We start from the raw sequence: 17396 nt of genomic DNA on the forward strand, positions 1-17396 counted from the left end.
TGCACAAGAATCCCTGTCTTCTGACGCCGTACTGTAAATCTTCTTGAGCAAGAGTAGGTGGACGGTATGGATGCTCTGAGGATTCTTGCGCAAGAACAGCCATTCTTGAGCATGAGCCCTCCAGTGTAAACCTAACCTTTGTGTGTTAGGCAAATGTGAGAACCACTACGCCACAGAAACACCTATAAATCCATTTTCTGATGGACTTCAACTTGGACAAATATTCCACAAGGTTCTCCAATACTCCAATAGGTTCCCGGCCTCACTCATCTCTCTTCCCCAGGCTGGCACCAAGACTCTTGGTAACTGGGGGCAAAAAAAAGACTTGTCAGGCAGTGGTGAACACTTGGCTCCTGATACCCTGTAATGGGGTGTGAAAAGGCTTTTTGGCACCCATCCTGGTTAGCTAAGTGGGTTGAGCATGAGTCTCTTAATCTCAGGGTCATGGGTTCAAGCCGTATGCTGGGTGATGCCCTTCAAGTCACATTCTCAGTTTGAAAACAATTCACTCTCAGCTTTCATCAGGGTTTTAGAAAAAAATTATAGTCCTGGGGTTCAGCTTTGAGAGAACCAACTGCAATTTCCATCTTCTGAGGAGAAGGGAAGAGGATTTTCTTCTCCTCAGTTCTAGCCACATCAACCCAGGGAGGAGAAAAAATAACCTTCTGCCTGCTGATTGTCCCTGTCAGCTTCTGTAGCTTCACCTCCTTTCACAGCAGCTCCAGCTTTGAGCTACAAATCTCAAGGGGCTGGTGAGGAAATGAGGAGCTGGCAGCTCGGGTTAGCGGCTTCCCTGAGAACAAGAGGTGGAGTGTTCACAAGGTGCATTCCCCTCCCCTGCAGAGCAGGGTGTTGGAAAGAGCCAGGAACAGAACAGTCAGCCAAGAGCTAGGAACAGAACAGTCAGCCAAGTTCCACCTCTACCAATGTGTGTTTCTGTGGTATAGTGGCCATCATGGTTACCTAACATACAAAAGGTCTCTAGTTCAAAGCCAGGTAGAAACACAGGGTCTTCTCTTATTGCAGCTCCCCTTGGTGGCCAGGTAAGTGCAGCTCCTGCTGCCAGGCCTGTGCCTGAGATGAGCCCAAATCCCATGTGACAGGGGAGTGACATCAGCTGAGAATGCCCCTTGGTGCCAGCCTGGAGAAGCCAGATGGGTCAGGCTGGGGGCTTGTGGCTTGGCCTCCCCTGCCCTTGGAGGCTGGCGTATGGGGCTGGCTCTTCCCGCTGCCTCCCTTGTGTGACTGGCCCAAAGAGGAAATGAGGCAGGAATGGGGCAGAGGAGGGAAGCCAAGCTGAGGGGGGCAGGGCACGAGCTCAGCACCTCTGTGGGATTCAGTGGGGTGAGCAGAGCCCCTCCCCTCCGTTCTGCCAAAGCCTTTGGGGTGGGGCCGACTGTGGGGAGGCAGAGTCCTGTGCCTGTCCCAGGGAATCCCAGGGACGCTCCTTGCAGCCCAGGAGAAGAAGTCGGAAGGAAAACAAGTAAAGCAGGTCCCCGTGAGCATGACCTGGGGCACCAGTTTGGCCCAGTTGAGTGAGGGGTGGTTGGTTCAGGTCCCATGGTGTCAAGGGCAGCGCTCAGGACTCTGAATCCTGCAATCTGAGGCCCCATTCCTGCCTCCCTTCCCGGGCTGACCCAGTGGCCGAAAGGGGCTGCAGCTGCTGCTGACAGGGAAGAAGCTGGGAGGCAAGAGATTCTGGCTGCCTTTTTACCCTGGGTCTCAGTGCGCCGTGTCAACCGCCAGCCACCTTGACCAAACCTCAAACCAGCAGGACTAGCCAGCCCACGTCACAGTGAGTCGCTAGTGGCCCCATCAGAGAAAAGCCATTGGCAGCTGCAGAGACATCCTGGCATCTAGCTCAGGCTGACTAGCTCAGTTGGTTAGAGTGTGGTGCTGATAACACTAAGGTTGTGGGTTCAAGCCCCATGCTGGCCATTGGGATGTTTGGTTTGGTGACTTCCCTTCATTTAGCTGCCTGCTATGGACAGGGAAGCAGAAACAAGCAAAAATGGGAGCTTTGCAGGAAGCAGGGCAGAGAACAGGTAGGAAGATCCAGCCTGCACAGATCCAGTGGCTAAAAAGGGCCTTGGCACCTGTCTTCCTTTCCTGAAAAGCAGGAGAACTGATGCCCAAATTCCTGCTGCTGCAGTGGCTACCTCAAGGCACCAGGTGGGAGGCAGGCTCTGAGCCCAAGCCACATGGGGAGACTCAATATGACCGGGAGGCCTGGAGCGTGTGAGCCCTGCACAGAGGCTGCTGCTGGTGGCCTGCTTCAGTGGCCCAGCAGCTCAAGTTCCCCTGAACCAGCTTCTCCCCCTAGAGCGCCCCCCAGCGCTCCTGAGGCCCCTGACATGAGGCAGTGGGATCACTAGAGGAAGGTGTCAGTCCTAGCCTTAGCCCTGAGCCCCACCTCCCCTTCCCCCCCAGCCTCCACCCTCCTCCCAGGTTCTTTCCCCAGCCCCTCCCCAGTTCTACATTCCCCACATTCCCCAGAGAGTTTGTTCTTTCAACAGGGAAAAGTCCTGTTTGTGTTACCAGTAGGGGAAGGGGGAGAGGAAAGTGAGGAAGGGGTGTGTTGGGGACAGGTGGGGGGGGGATTGGGGTATGTTGGTGGGGGGGGAGGCACAGAGGGCAAAAAATGAAGAATCACATTAGTTCAAACCAAGGGCCTTGAACTAGCAGCCCCAGACGCCCTTTCACTTTCAAAACAGCACATGGGTAAGAGTATGCAAATGAAGCACATGCTATTTAAATCCCAGCTTCATTTGCAACTCTGGTGTCTCTACTTTCTCTACTTTGCATTCTTAGCTAGAAATAACAACACAGTCTAGACCAGTGGTCCCCAACCTTTTGGAGCTTCTCAGCGCCCTGGGGCAGGGCCATACATGCACCCAGGGCAGAGCCACGCCCACACCCAGGGGAAGAGCCACCCTTACATCATGTGTCCAGGGCCAGTACCACCCATGCACCACACCCCCAGGGCTGGCACCACCCCTGTGCCATGCACCCAGGGCCAGCACCACACCCATACACCATGTGCCCAAGGCCAGCTCAGCACTTGCTCTATGCACCTGGGGGCAGGGTCAGCCTCAGTCACTCGGCAGGCACACATAAATGGCCCAGCAGGCGCCATGGCACCCACAGGCACTACGAGTATAGATAGACCCACACAAGGGCTCAGCCACAGGAGCACCACCAAGATTTCTACCAAGGACGGGGATTGAGCCAGAGACTCTTAACTCTTCTCACTAATGCACTCCTCCCTAAACTACTTCAGCAGCTGCAGTGAGTACATTGATGGCAGTGGTTCTCCATCAGGGATGCTTTACTCAACAGCAGCGCACAGGAGAGATGCTGTTACTGGTGGCCCTGCAAGGCAAGATGAGCTTTGCCTGCCCCTCACAGCCTGACTCGCTACTTGGCCCCATTTCCTGCCTCCCTTCCTGGGCTGACCTAGTGGCTGAAAGGGGCTGTGGCTGCCGATGGTGGGAAGATGGGTGGTGGGACCCTGATGCCAAGAGGGCCCACCCACCTCTTTCCTGCTTGGGCCTGGCTCTCAGCATGGGGCAGGTGGAGGTACCCTAAGATATGAAGCAGCAGAAGGGAAGCGAGGAACAAAGTGTCAGCTTCAGCCGAGCCAGGTGAGTAACAAAGGCTGCATGTGCCCTGACTTCTGTACGCTCCCACATCCTCACCTCTGCCCTGATGCCCTTACCACTCTCACATGCTCCCCAAATCCCTGCCTTGAGCCTCCCACACTCCACACTTTAATTTCTTACAGGTACTGTCCTATCAGAACCCCTCCCCCAACTTCCTGCCTTGAACATCCCCCCGGCCCAAGGGGTGGTGCCTAATAGAACAGTCCCTGTAAGAAATGTGTCACTTTCACCCCTGGGAGCAGCTCAGCCATGCAAAGGGGCTGCCTGGGGCAGGACATTAGCCCTGGAGGGCAGGGGTGGGTGTGGCAGTGACATCACAAGGGCCTTTTGCAGCCCCTCAGCTTATTGGCTAAAGGAGGTTGGGAGGTGATGACCTCACAGAGAGTCCATGACAATGACCAAGTGGGACAGGCTGCAGGGCAGGGGCCATCTCAGAGACTTTGCCTCCTCCTCCCCCCCATGGCTTTGCTGGAAGGAGTCTCCTTGCTGAGAGTTGCCCTTGTGGCCTTTTCGGAGCCTTCTCCTTTCCCACGACTAACTGACCTAGAAGACAGACGTCCCCGTGGAGAAGGGAAGAGCCTCCAAGAAGGCCAAACTTAACACAGCAGGGGAATTAGCTCAAGTGGTAGAGCGCTCGCTTTGCATGTGAGAGACAGTGGGATCGATGCCCACATTCTCCAGTGTTCAGGGAGATTATCATCATCTTTTTACTGGCAGAGCCAGCCAGGGGCTATAGCCCCCCCTACTTCCTAGTTGCTCTCGCCAAAAGCCAGCCACACTGAGGCAGAGAGTTGCTGGACACCAGCCCTCCTGGGCCAGGCAGAGCCAGAAACGCAGGGGGCAGGTGGGGCAGAATTAGCTCCATTGGAAAAGTGCTGCCTTTGTGCCCGAGAGGGAGCTTTCCCAATCTCCACTGGTATTTCCTGGGGCGCTGTGTAGGGGATTGGGCTTGGCATCTCCTCTGCTGGAAATGCCTCTTCTTTGGAACAGCAGCTCCCAGGAGCTCATGGAACTTCTTCTTCTCAGCTTGGGAAAGGGACAAGCAAGGGGCGACGGGACAGGGGTTTATGTGATGATGACAGGGGTGCAGAAATTATTTTTTCTCCTACTAAAGAACCAGGCTGACAGAATGAAACTGATAAGTAATCAAGTTAAAAATAGACCAAAAGGAAGCATTTTTGCACCCAGTGGAACTCCTTGCTACAGGATGTTGCAAAAGTGAAATCTGCAAGAAGGCCCAAAACAAAACTGGATAATTTAATTCAGGGAAAGTCAATCAATGGCATTTAACCGGGATGGACAGGGCAGGTGTCCCTAGCTGGTGTATTCCAGAAGCTGGGAATGGGAGATGGGAAGAATCACTTAATAACTCTGTCCTGAGGATTGAAATTGGCTGCTGTCCTGAGACAGGATCCTGGGCTAGTTGGACAACTGGCCTGGTCCAGTCTGGCTGCTTTGATGTTCTGTTTGGCTGTTCTTGTCATTCTGGACAAGGGACAATGGTCCCCCTGGCCTGAAGTGGACAGAAAATGGCCTGGGAAAGGCTAGTGTAGGTGAGAAAGTGGTATGTTTCATGTGTCCCTGGTGGTCTAGTGGTTAGGATCCAGCACTCTCACTGCTGTGGCCTGGGTTCGATTCCCAGTCAGGGAATGTAGCCTCAGTCTTCACATGACAACTGCCTAGCCAGTTTTCTTACTATCACATGTTACAGCAGCTGTGACCCAAGAGGTTACTTCAGGATCCTTCCCACCTCTCCCTCACTGCTAAGACAACACCTGCTCTTTTCAGAAGGGGCAGAGCTGGGTGACTCAAACTGCCCTCCTCTCTGGTGCATGGGCAGCGCTACAGGAAGCTCTGTGATGCACACAGCACTAGCCCATTAAGTCAGTAGTAACAAACTGCCAGTCTGCAGTTATTTTATTTTTTTAGACAATATTGTACTTTTTTCTCCACTCCCATTTCCAGAGGCGCTGGGTTACTCACAACTCGCATCGTTCTGATTTGCTAAAGCCCAGCTGCATGTGCAAGCACCAGCCATCCAAGAAATAGCCAATCCATAAGCACCATGACCCTGCCAAGGAAGAAGCCTTTTAATAGCTTCCCCAACACCTTGTCATTCAAACCCAGTATCTCTGCAGGCCCTGCCAGCCTGAGACCTGAGCGAGCAGGGCGGCTGCCCAGGGCTCTGTGCTGAGGGGGGGTGATATGAGCAGTCTCATGTGACCTTACCTGGGGCCAGGCAGCTAAACTGGAGGGAACCCAGCAGCCGGGGTCAGGGGGGACAGAGGCACTTACTTGTGCCGGGTGAATCCTCTGCTCTGGGGGGAGCAGCAGCAGGGTGGGTGGGTGCCGGGGGCAGGGGCTCCCCATTCCCCCTGGGACAGAGGCCCCTGTGGAAGCCCTGTGGGAGGGGGCAGGCTGTGCTGGAAGAGGCTGGGGTGGGTGGCTGAGAGGGGTGGGGATTGAAGAAGCGTCTGTGTGGGCACTTGGGCAGCCAGCTCGTCAGTGAGCAGCAGAGCACACGGGCCCGTCGCCCCCCAGCCGAGCCCCCCAGCTGCTCTCCCAGGGCTGTGGCCGACCAGCCTGCACTGCTGCCAGCCCAGGCTCAGCTCTGCCAGTGACCTGCCCAGGCGCCTCCCTGCCAGGGGCTGCAGACGTGTCTGCTGGGGTAGAGAGGAGGGACGTGTCTGCCCAGCCAATGTGAGGGGTGCGCCTTTGGGACAGAGAATTTCTGTCCTTTCTCTTTGTTTCTTGCTTGGGGAAAGGCGCTGCTGACAGGTGCTGTGGAGGTTAATGCAGCCCCAGCCCTTGGGCAGCTGCTGGGAGCTGCTGCAGCCTGCCAGAAATCAGGCACGCAGTACCTGATGGCAGCTGCCCCTCTAGCTCACCCCTTAATCCAGTCCTGATGCCAACAGTAACAGCCCCACTCCTGGTAACTCACAGAGTCCCTTGCTGCCCAAGGAAGAGGTGTGGGCAAAACACAGACCTCGCTGTGAGCAGGATTTGAACCTGCGCAGGGAAACCGTATTGGATTTTTAGTTTAACGCCTTAACCACTCGGCCATCATAACTCCAGGCAAAGTAGAGTCAGGGAAACTGGTAAATAATCCCAGTGCGCAGGCCTAACGTCACCTGCCATAGAATTCACACAGCAAACCATTGCAACAGCTGTGCAGAGGAGTCCTGGCTGTTCTGGTCTTAGGTTGCCTTGGAGGTGAGTTCTGCTTCAAGGTCTTCTCTCCTCCTTCTTGGTCTTCCTTTCCCTTTTCCTTCCTCTACTCTTCTCCCCTTTTCTTCTTCTTGCTGGTCTCCTTCTTGGACCCCAGTGTATAAAGAGAAATTCAAGTACCGCTTAGTTCTACCTTAACCAATTATTTTAGTATAATTTCATTATCCAGTCATAACTTACTGTAACAGAATTACCTAAAAGGCGTTGCTTCTTGGCCGTTTGGCTAAGATTGAGCACTTCCTGCCTCTCAGAGAGGAATAAAAGTGGCAAGAGGCAGCAGGACCCACTTGTGCCTGTTGTTTCAGGGTTAAAGTAGAAGCTCTGCAAAGAATGGTGCAGCTACCTCCCCACATTGCATTGGCTGGGAATTGAACGCAGGTCAACTGCTTGGAAGGCAGCTATGCTCACCACTATACCACCAATGCCTGTGTTAAGCCTGTTTGTAAAAATTAGTGAGGGAAGTCCACCGCTGCCATGAAGCACACTTGAGGGAAGAGGGTGCCCCTGTGGTCTGGGGTAAAGCATAACCTCTTGCCCGATTGGCTAAAATCGGGGTGGGGGGGGGGGGTGATGTTGGGCAGTAACAGCCTTGTGGCTCTCTGTGGTGTGAGGGATTGGGTGGCATAGGAGTAGCAGAGGTTTCTGGGTGGGCGAGTACAGCTTCTCGGCTCATGGGCTAAGTTCAAGAGCAGCAAAGGGAGAGGCAGGGAAGTGGCTGCCGGACACTCTGCATGGCCTAGAGGTACAGACCAAGAGCTGTCCTCATGTTTTTTGTCATAAAGATCGAGCGCTTCCTGCCTCTTGGAGAGCCATGTCACAGGCACAAGCCCCCAGAGATCCCTCTGGCCCTTCCATGGACACATCGCAGGACCAAGCAAGTGGCAGCAAGTGCTGGGCACTGTCATGGTCCAGGCCAGAGATAAAGCTGTGGTCCAAGGAGGAGTCTCTGCAGGCCTGGAAATCCAGGCGGAGGAATGCAGATATTTATGGCCAAATGGCTGATGGCCTTGCAAAGAAAGGCCACCTCCCCCCTCCCCAGACCAAGTCAGAGCCATGGTCAAGGAATTGCAGGAGGGCTACATGAGGACCCGTGAGCACAGCTCCCACTCTGGGGAAGCACCATAGCACCGTGCAGAACTGGACCAAGTCCTGAGGGTTGGGGAACCCTGTCTCCAGGGACAGTTGTGGAGTCTGGGATGAAGACACCTGGGCAGCAGCGGCCGCAGCTTCAGGACGACAACCCTGCTGACCAGCAGCTCCAGGATAAGGAGGAGGATTCCAGGAATGTTGTGACCCTCCCCCTGGAACCGGTCCCCCAGATACAGGAGGCCTCCCAAATGTCTTCGGGCACCGGGGAGGGAACATCAGGTGAGTGCTGTGAGGCTGCAACACACACAGGGCAGGCGGGAGTACAGGGGATGATGTGTTATCGTGATGCGTCATGCTGATCGTAGGTTGGGGGACACCACACATGTCTGACCCCATAGAGGGCCGTTCCCCCCCACCATGTGTGCAAGGCACCACCTGCTCCTGCAGAATGTGCTGCCAGCGGCTAATTTCCTAACACTGGATGCAAGCAAGCAAGTGTAATGGGGGTGTAGCTCAGTGGTAGAGTGTTTGACTACAGGCAAAGTGGGTTCTGGTTCAATTCCAAGTGCCCCCTGAATGGTTGATTAACTTCATTGAAACTCCTGTATCTCCAGTTGTATCACAGTCTGGATTTCTGCTGTGCAGAGATTCCTAAAATTACTACAAACCCCTAATGTGTTCCTGTGTCAATGCACATAAACCAGGCAAACCCATCTCAACTGAAACAAGTTCAAATCTGCTGTGTTTCTGTTTCTATTCCCATCAGTTCAGGAAGGGTGTGATCTGAAGGTCCTTGGTATACCTGGGCTGTGCTGTGCAGAAGAACAAGAATCACACCCAGTGGGGGAGGAATAGCCACTATCTTTAAATCTTCTGGAGTTTGATTTAGCAAGTCCAACTAAGACTCACGAAATCAAATTCAGAGGGTACCCCATGAGCTTCTAGGACTTCTGCTCTTTGCTCCCTTTGGGTTCTTGCAGTAGGGACACAGGCAGGCTCAACAGACAGAGGCCAACTCTCGCTATGTAGGGTATGTTTACACTTGCACCCTCTTTCCAAAAAGGGATGCAAATGTAAAGATTGAAAACTGTAAATGAAGCCACCAGGGACACATACAATGGGCCTGCAGAAAAATGAAACAGCTGAGCACTTTGCAGAGAACAGGCCATCACCCTGCTGGGAGAGGCTCCATCATGCACAGACTCTGTGCAGGGCCAGACTGCTGGGAGGAGGCTCTGGCCACGGACTTTCCTCCCCTCTCTGTTACCTCCTTCACCTGGGGCTGAAAGGGACATGGGCTGCAGGCTGGTCCTGCCCAGCTGCCTTCCCCAGTGGGAGCAGAAAATGCTTATGGAAGGGCTCACACATTGTCCCCAATGCACTCGCCTGAGGGACTGAATTCTTGCTGCCCCTGGGTGCACCCAAATGCCCTTCTGGGGGGGCAGGCTCCCCAGCTCACACCCCTCCTGTCACACAAAGCTTGCAAACGGGGTTGATTTTCCTCCATGTCCCCTTGCTGCTGCGCTAAAAGAAATCCTGAAACCAGCCCCGTCTCCTGTCACAGAGAGATGGCCCTGTGCTGGGATATGAGAGAGTGTCCCAGTGATGCTTCTCGCAGCCCAGGAGAAGAAGGGGGCTCTGGGTGGAAGGAACCCAAGTAAAACAGGTCCCAGTGGGCATGAACTGGGCACCAGCTTGGCCCAGTTGAGTGAGGGGAGGTTGGTCCCATGGTGTCAAGGGCAGCGCTCAGGACTTTGCTGCTGCTGGCAGGGAAGAAGCTGGGAGGCAAGGTGCTGGCAGCAAGAGATTCCGGCTTCTCTTTGCCCTGGGTCTGCTGGCCATCAGCCACCTTGACCAACCCTCAAACCAACTGGACTAGCCAGCCCACGTCACAGTGAGTCACCAGTGGCCCTGTCAGAGAAAAGCTATTGGCAGCTTCAGAGACGTCCCTGCAGCTGCCTGAGGCGCCTCTCTTGAAAGGGCCACTGGTGAACTGCCCTTTCATAGGCTGGCTAGCTCAGCTGGTTAGAGCATGGTGCTAATAACGCCAAGGTCATGGGTTCAAGCCCCATGCTGGCTAAAGGGATGTTCTGTTCAGTAACTTCCCTTTCTTTAGTTACCTGCTACAGACAGGGAAACAGACACAAGCAAAAGGCTGAGAGCTTTGCAGGAAGCAGGGCAAAGAGCTGGTAGGGGGAGGCTCCAGCCTGTACAGCTCCAGTGGCTAAAAGGGCCTTGGCCTGACTTCCTGTCCCCAAAAGCAGGGGACCTGATGCCTAAATTCCTGCTGCTGCAGTGGCTACCTCAAGGCACCAGGTGGGGGGCAGGCTCTGGAGCCCAAGCCACACAGGGAGACTCAATATGACCGGGAGGCCTGGAGCGTGTGTGCCCTGCACAGAGGCTGCTGCTGGTGGCCTGCTTCAGTGGCCCAGCAGCTCATGTTCCTCTGAACCCTCTGAACCAGCTTCTCCCCCTGGAGCCACCCCCCAGCGCTGCTGAGGCCCCTGACATGAGGCAGTGGGACCATCAGAGGGACCATCAGAGGAAGGTGCCTTAGCCCCAGCCTTAGCCCTTCCTCCCAGCCTCCACCCCGTCCCAGGTCCTTTCCCCAGCCCCTCCCCAGTTCTACATTCCCCACATAAAAACCAGAGAGTTTGTTCTTTCAACAGGGAAAAGTCCTGTTTGTGTTACCAGGAAAAGTCCTGTTTGTGTTACCAGCAGGGGGAGGGGGGAGAGGGGAGAGGGAGAGGGAAGGGGATGTGTTGGGGTATGTTGATGTTGGGAGGGAGGCACAGAGGGCAAAAAATGAGGAGTAATGTTAGTTAGTTGAAACCAAGGGGCTGGGTTTGAACTACTGCAGAAAAAAGGACTCTGCCCCTGGAGCAGCCCCGTCCTCTCCAGAGCCCTTAGGCTGGCACTGGGGAGGCCTGAGTCTAGGCAGTGCCCAGGCAAGCAGGAGGGGTTAGGGTTAGCCCCATGCTAGGTCTCAGCTGCTGTAACATGTGGCAAGAAGATTGACAAGGGACATGTTTTGGGAAAGTTGCAGCTGGTTTCCCTGACTGGGAATTGAACCCAGGCCACAGCAGTGAGAGTGCTGAATCCTAACCACTAGACCAGGGGTCTCCAAACTTTTCAGCCCGAGGGCCGCATTAACTATCAAACAGCAGTTCGGGGGCCGACTACACACTTGAGGTCCAAATAAAAAACAATCAAAACATGGATGTTGTTTTTAATTATTTATTTAATATTATTTTATTCAGTTATTATTTAATAACACATTGATACACTACACATGAACACCTGTATTAGTGTGAATGGTGAAATTGTTTCCTGGATGCCAAAATAGCAGACATTTCTGGCTTTAGATTTGTTGTCCCTAACATCAACAGTGACCTGAGATTATCATCGGACAAGTTTGTTCTCAAATTGTTCTTCACGTATTTCATTCTTGAAAATGTTTGTTCACACAGGTATGTTGTTCCAAAGATTGAAAGGTACCTTGATGCAAAAGTTTTGACATTAGGAAAGTCTTCCTTGGGCAAAAACTGGTAAAAACCCACCAGTCCTATTTTGAACTTGTCCCTAAGGAGGTCATTTGCTTGCAACTCAATGACTTCCAGCTGCAGTTCATCTGGGCAACTGGCCACATCTGCTTCAAATGGGTTTTGAAACAATCTCACTTCTTCTGCCTTTGAATCCAAAAAGGTCTCCACGGGCCGGATGAGAGGGCCTCGCAGGCCGCATCCGGCCCCCGGGCCGTAGTTTGGAGACCCCTGCACTAGACCATCAGGGACACATGAAACAAGTCACCTACACTAGCCTTTCGCAGGCCATTTTCTGTCCACTTCAGGATGAGGGGGGGGTCCATTCTCCCTTGCCCAGAGGGGACAAGAACAGCCAAATAGAACAGCAAAGCAGCCAGACTGGGCCATGCCAGTTGTCCAACTAGCCCGGGATCCTGTCTCACAACAGCAGCCAATTTCATTGTCCGGAGGGAATCCTCAGGACAGACAGTTATTAAGTGATCCCTCCATTCCCAGCTTCAGATATACATCAGCTAGGGACACCTGCCCTGTCCATTCTGTTGAAATGCCATTGATTGACCTTTCCTGCATTAAATTATCCAGTTCTTTTTTGGACCTTCTTGTAGATTTCACCTTCACAACACCCTCTGGCAAGGAGTTCCACTGGGTGCAAAAATGGTTCTTTTTTAACTTGGTTATTTACCAGTTTCATTCTGTCACCCTGGTTCTTAAGTAGGCGAAAAAATAATTTCTTATTTGCTTTCTTCACCCCTGTCATCATCACATAAACCCCTGTCCCGTTGCCCCTTGCTTGTCCTTGTCCCAAGCTGAGAAGAAGAAGTTCCATGAACTCCTGGGAGCTGCTTTCCAAAGAAGAGGCATTTCCAGCAGAGAAGTTGGCCAAGCCCAATCCCCCAACACAAAGCCCCAGGAAATACCAGTGGAGATTGGGAAAGCTCCCTCTCGGGCAGCGCTACGGAATGGATCCGGCTGGCCATCGGGCTGACTAACCCATCAACAGACGAGTCCCAGTGAGACTTCTCAGCCCAAGTGCAGAGACTATGGGGTCTTCCACTCCCAGCCCAGTGGCAGAGGGGCAGCGCCCTGAGGAGGCAGGTCCTGAGGCAGTGGAGACCTTTGAAGGGAACAGAAACAAGGGAGACGTGAGGTGAGAAGAAGGGGAACAAGTCGCCTCTTCTCAAGCGAGACGTGGTGGGAAACTGCCGGTTCCGGTGCAAGCCGAGCTCCAAGGGCTGGTTCCTGCCCCGGTGGCTCCTTGCAGGGCCTGGCTTGAGACGCACCAAGAAGTGCCGTGTGTGGCCAGGAGAGAGGGTGGGGAGAACGGAAGGTATTGGAGCAAGCTGGGGCTGCTGGGGGATTTGAGCATCAGGGGGGAACCTTACCTGGTTTTGTGTCCCCTTGCAGCAGAGGCTACAGATGTCCCAGAGGCTGGAGGTGCTGCCATTGGCCTTGGGTTATGTGGCTGCAATGCCCTCATCTCTGCCAAGTACCACTGAGGAGCCTCAACCCCAACGCTGCCTCCTCCCATCTCAGCCTAACCTGCCCAGCTGTCTCCTCTGTGCTCCTGACAATCAGCACACACATACCACCCCTGCACTGGGGGCAGGCCCTGGAACTGCCTCGTGGGTACTAAAGGGAACCACAATAGGAGAAGATTTTTTGTTTCTGCCTGGCTTTGAGTCAGTGACTTTCTGCCCATTAAGCAAACGTGAAAGCCACGACACCACAGAAACAGCCATAAGTGCACCTTCTCCTGTACTTCAATGTAGATAAATATTCTGTTACTGAGGGTCTGTCTGCACTTGATTAGGCCTTCGAGAGAGGAATGCAAATGTAGACATCCAAAGTTGCAAATGAAGTGGGGATTTAAATATCCCGTGTTTCATTTGCATAATCGCAGACCGGCGCTATTGCGAGAGAAAAAACGGGGATATTCCGAGGGAAAATCCTTCCCTCAAAATAACTCTAACTCCTCAAAACATGAGGTTTCTAAGGAGTAAAGAGTCTAAAGAGTTCAGGTGCCTTCAATGGAACGTTTGGAGCCCTGCGCTGGGACTGTTCACAGCCGCTCTGCGCATAGGCCCCAGCGCCTGGAGGGACACACCCACGGCTCCAGTGAGATTCAGGACTTTACCCTCCACCCTGCTAGATTTATTCCCCTCATTCTGTGGGAGGGAAAGGCTAGAGCAGAGGCCTGGGGGGGTGCCTGGCTCCAGGGGAGGGTTAGAGCCAGGAACTGGGTGTTCAAACTTCTGAAGTCTTTCCTTCCCTGTGGGTGGGCCGTGGGTGTATTGGTCAGATTTGGGGCTTCCAGTCTCTGCCCTGTGAGGATTGTGGGAGCTGGTGTTTGGTGGGGCGGGCGGGGAAAGGAAGCGATTCTGGGAAGCAGGATTCCTGGGTTTCTTTTCTAGCCAGGCCACCTCTCCCCCCAGTGCCTTTAACTCCACGTTGTTTACTTGTATTTCAGTAAATATCGTATGGGCAGTTTTGTTTGATTTGTTAACATTGTGAAGCCAATATCTGCTGAGATGTGTTTTAATAGTTAAATTCCTGGACTGCCCTTGCTCATTAAAAGTGCTGTCATATGGTTGGAAATGGGGAAAATATTGCATTTTATTAACATCATCAGAACTGACTTACATAGGGCCTGTGTGTTGTGTAATCTTGCCTTAATCTTTGTATTCATGCCCATCAACGTGAAAGAAGATATTTGCATATATATTTGCATATACAGACAACTGTGGATAATTCCCAGTAATATTATCACTCTCATGTAACTGTGTATTAAGATCGTCTCCTTTTAGATATATCTCTAAGTGGTCTTATAGAATCTCTGTAACATTTCTCCTACAACTTTGTATTAAGAGAAACTTTCCTTTTTAAGAAAAAAATGTCTTTTGAGCTCTCTCCTTTCCTTTATTGCCCTGTTGAAATGAATGAGGTGTGAATGGAGAATGAAAGGGGGGGCACCTCCAGCAGCAGTTGCCAGGGTGGCGAAGGTCTGGGAGCCAGACCCAAGACAATACCTGTGCAGTGAGCTCATTAAGAAGACTGGACATACAGACTCCTTGGGAGTCAAGCAGCAAGGGCCTGCCCTTGGAAGAACTCTCTCTGAAGCAGCATTAGGAAAGGCGAGGTGATGACTAATTGGCTGCATGAGAGGGATAAATAGGAGGGATAAGAGGGAAGGTCCTTTCTTGGATTGAGAACTGGTTAAAAGACAGGAAACAAAGGGTAGGAATAAATGGTAAATTTTCAGATTGGAGAGGGGTAACTAGTGGTGTCCCCTAAGGGTCAGTCCTGGGACCAATCCTTTTCAACTTATTCATAAATGATCTGGAGAAAGGGGTAAGCAGTGAGGTGGTAAAGTTTGCAGATGATACAAAACTGTTTAGGATAGTCAAGACAGAAGCAGACTGTGAGGGACTCCAAGAAGATCTCACCAAACTGAGTGATTGGGCAACAAAATGGCAAATGAAATTTCAAGTGGATAAGTGTAAAGTAATGCACGTCAGGAAAAATAACCCCAACCATACGTACAGTATGATGGGGGCTCATTTGGCTACAACAAATCAGGACAGAGATCTTGGAGTTATCATGGACAGTTCTCTGAAAACTTCCACGCAGTGTGCAGCGGTGGTCAAAAAGGCAAATAGGATGCTAGGAATTATTAGGAAAGGGATAGAAAATAAGACCCAGAATATCTTACTGCCCCTGTATAAAACTATGGTACGCCCACATCTTGAATACTATGTACAGATGTGGTCTCCTCACCTCAAAAAAGATATTTTGACCTTGGAAAGGGTTCAGAAAAGGGCAACTAAAATGATGAGGGGTTTGGAACGGGTCCCATATGAGGAGAGGTTAAAGCGACTGGGACTTTTCAGTTTAGAAAAGAGGAGAGTGAGGGGTGATATGATAGAGGTCTATAAAATCATGAGTGGTGTGGAGAGGGCCACTAAAGAAAAGTTATTTATTAGTTCCCTAAATAGAAGAACTAGAGGACACCAAATGAAATTAATGGGTAGCAGGTTTAAAACTAATAAAAGAAAGTTCTTCTTTACACAGCGTGTAGTAAACCTGTGGAACTCCTTGCCAGAGGAGGCTGTGAAGGCTAGGACTATAATAGAGTTTAAAGAGAAGGTAGATAATTTCATGGAGGTTAGGTCCATAACAGGCTATTAGCCGGGGGATAGATATGGTGTCCCTGGCCTCTGTTTGTCAGAGGCTGGAGAGAGATGGCAGGAGACAAATTGCTTGATCGTTGTCTTCGGTCCACCCTCTCTGGGGAACCAGTGCTGGCCACTGTCGGCAGACAGGCTATTGGGCTAGAAGGACCTTAGGTCTGACCAAGTATGGCCGTTCTTATGTTCTTATGAGGAGTCTTGCAGAGGGACCCTGGGTTTTCGTCTTGTCAATATGGGAGCATTGATCCGGTTGGGCAGAAGCGCAGTTCCACCTCCCTCACCCCCCCCATCTAACTCACTTGGCCAGTGCAGTAAGGGGGAGAAGCTTTTGGTAACAACAAGACGGAGTGTGCTTGTGTGTATGTGTGAGTGCGTGAGTGTGATGTGTCATATGCATATGATAAATATTGATTAATCTATGTATGGTCAAAAAATGTGGCATGTTGCCTTATCCCCTTGAAAAAGATCCTGGGTACTTTTTTAAAGCATAATACAACCACACTTAAGTTGTGGCATGTGCTGTGAGTATCATTGTGGCTTCTGTTTGAGCAGAACAGAGGATTGCAGGTGGGGGGCGGAATTCGTATATTTTGGGAAAGGGTCCTGAGTCCTGGCTCCCAGCCAGGGGCAGCAGGAAAGGAGCCGGCCCCGCAAGCAGGTGGGAGAAGATGGAGCTAATTCTGCCCCACCTGCAACCTGTCTCCAGTGCTCCTGCCACTGCCTGGCCCAGGAGGGCTGGCGTCCAGCAGCTCTCTGCCCCAACGTAGCTGGTTTTGGGGGAGAGCAAGTAGGAATTAAGGGAGGGAGGGGAGGGTCTGGACCCTCTTAGCCCCCTGGGTGGCTCTGCCAGTAAAAAGTAGAATGAGACTTGCACCCATCACTGGAGAATGTGGGCATCTATCCCACTACCTCTTGCATGCAAAGCAAGCACTCTACCACTTGAGCTAATTCCCCTTCGACGTTAGAGCCACTCTTCTTGGAGGCTCTTCCCTTCTCCACAGGGATGTCTGACCTCTAGGTCAGTCAGTCGTGGGAAAGGAGAAGGCTCCAAAAAGGCCTCAAGGGCAACTCTCATGGAGACTCCCAGCAGCAAAGCCATGGGGGGGGGGGGGGGGAGGGCTCTGAGATGGCCTCTGCCCTGCAGCCTGTCCCACCTGGCCATTGTCATGGACTCTCTGTGAGGTCATCACCTCTCAACCTCCTTTAGCCAATAAGCTGAGGGGGCTGCAAAAGGCCCTTGTGATGTCACTGCCACACCCACCCCTGCCCTCCATGGCTAATGTCCTGCCCCAGGCAGCCCCTTTGCATGGCTGAGCTGCTCCCAGGGGTGAAAGTGACACATTTCATACAGGGCCTGTTCTATTGGGCACCACCCCTTGGGCATAGGGAGGTTCAAGGCAGAAACGAGGGGGGTTTCAGTAAAGCTACATGTGAATGGATCCATCTAGTAACCCCTGCCAGCCACACACACAGGGGGAGGGACTCTAGTCAAGGAAGCAGCAACTCTCAGGAAGGGCTGGAAGTGAAGGGGGTTAATCAGATGGATGTCCATCATGGCAGGAACAGAATCCGGGACTCACCCAATCAGGCCGGTGCCCAGTAACCCCAGACAGACGTGCACATCTGCACGCTGGCAGCAGCTGTTGTGGGACTCTGCAAATCCACCACTAGACCTGAGTCCCCAC

The 17396-nt window shown here is 52.5% G+C and overlaps 5 non-coding genes across 5 annotated transcripts; 3 read left to right on the plus strand and 2 right to left on the minus strand.

Moving 5' to 3' along the window:
- Nucleotides 1–1864: 1864 nt before the first annotated feature.
- Nucleotides 1865–1938, plus strand: TRNAI-GAU (transfer RNA isoleucine (anticodon GAU)). The gene has a single exon. It is a non-coding gene; the product is annotated as a tRNA-Ile (tRNA).
- A 3302-nt stretch (nucleotides 1939–5240) lies between these two features.
- Nucleotides 5241–5312, plus strand: TRNAE-CUC (transfer RNA glutamic acid (anticodon CUC)). The gene has a single exon. It is a non-coding gene; the product is annotated as a tRNA-Glu (tRNA).
- Nucleotides 5313–6650: 1338 nt separating this feature from the next.
- Nucleotides 6651–6732, minus strand: TRNAF-AAA (transfer RNA phenylalanine (anticodon AAA)). The gene has a single exon. It is a non-coding gene; the product is annotated as a tRNA-Phe (tRNA).
- A 511-nt stretch (nucleotides 6733–7243) lies between these two features.
- On the minus strand, nucleotides 7244–7315 carry TRNAG-UCC (transfer RNA glycine (anticodon UCC)). Its single transcript has one exon. It is a non-coding gene; the product is annotated as a tRNA-Gly (tRNA).
- A 2670-nt stretch (nucleotides 7316–9985) lies between these two features.
- On the plus strand, nucleotides 9986–10059 carry TRNAI-AAU (transfer RNA isoleucine (anticodon AAU)). The gene has a single exon. It is a non-coding gene; the product is annotated as a tRNA-Ile (tRNA).
- Nucleotides 10060–17396: the final 7337 nt, after the last annotated feature.

The sequence above is a fragment of the Pelodiscus sinensis genome, chromosome 26 (genome assembly GCF_049634645.1).
Source record: "Pelodiscus sinensis isolate JC-2024 chromosome 26, ASM4963464v1, whole genome shotgun sequence".
Taxonomy (NCBI): Eukaryota; Metazoa; Chordata; order Testudines; family Trionychidae; genus Pelodiscus; species Pelodiscus sinensis.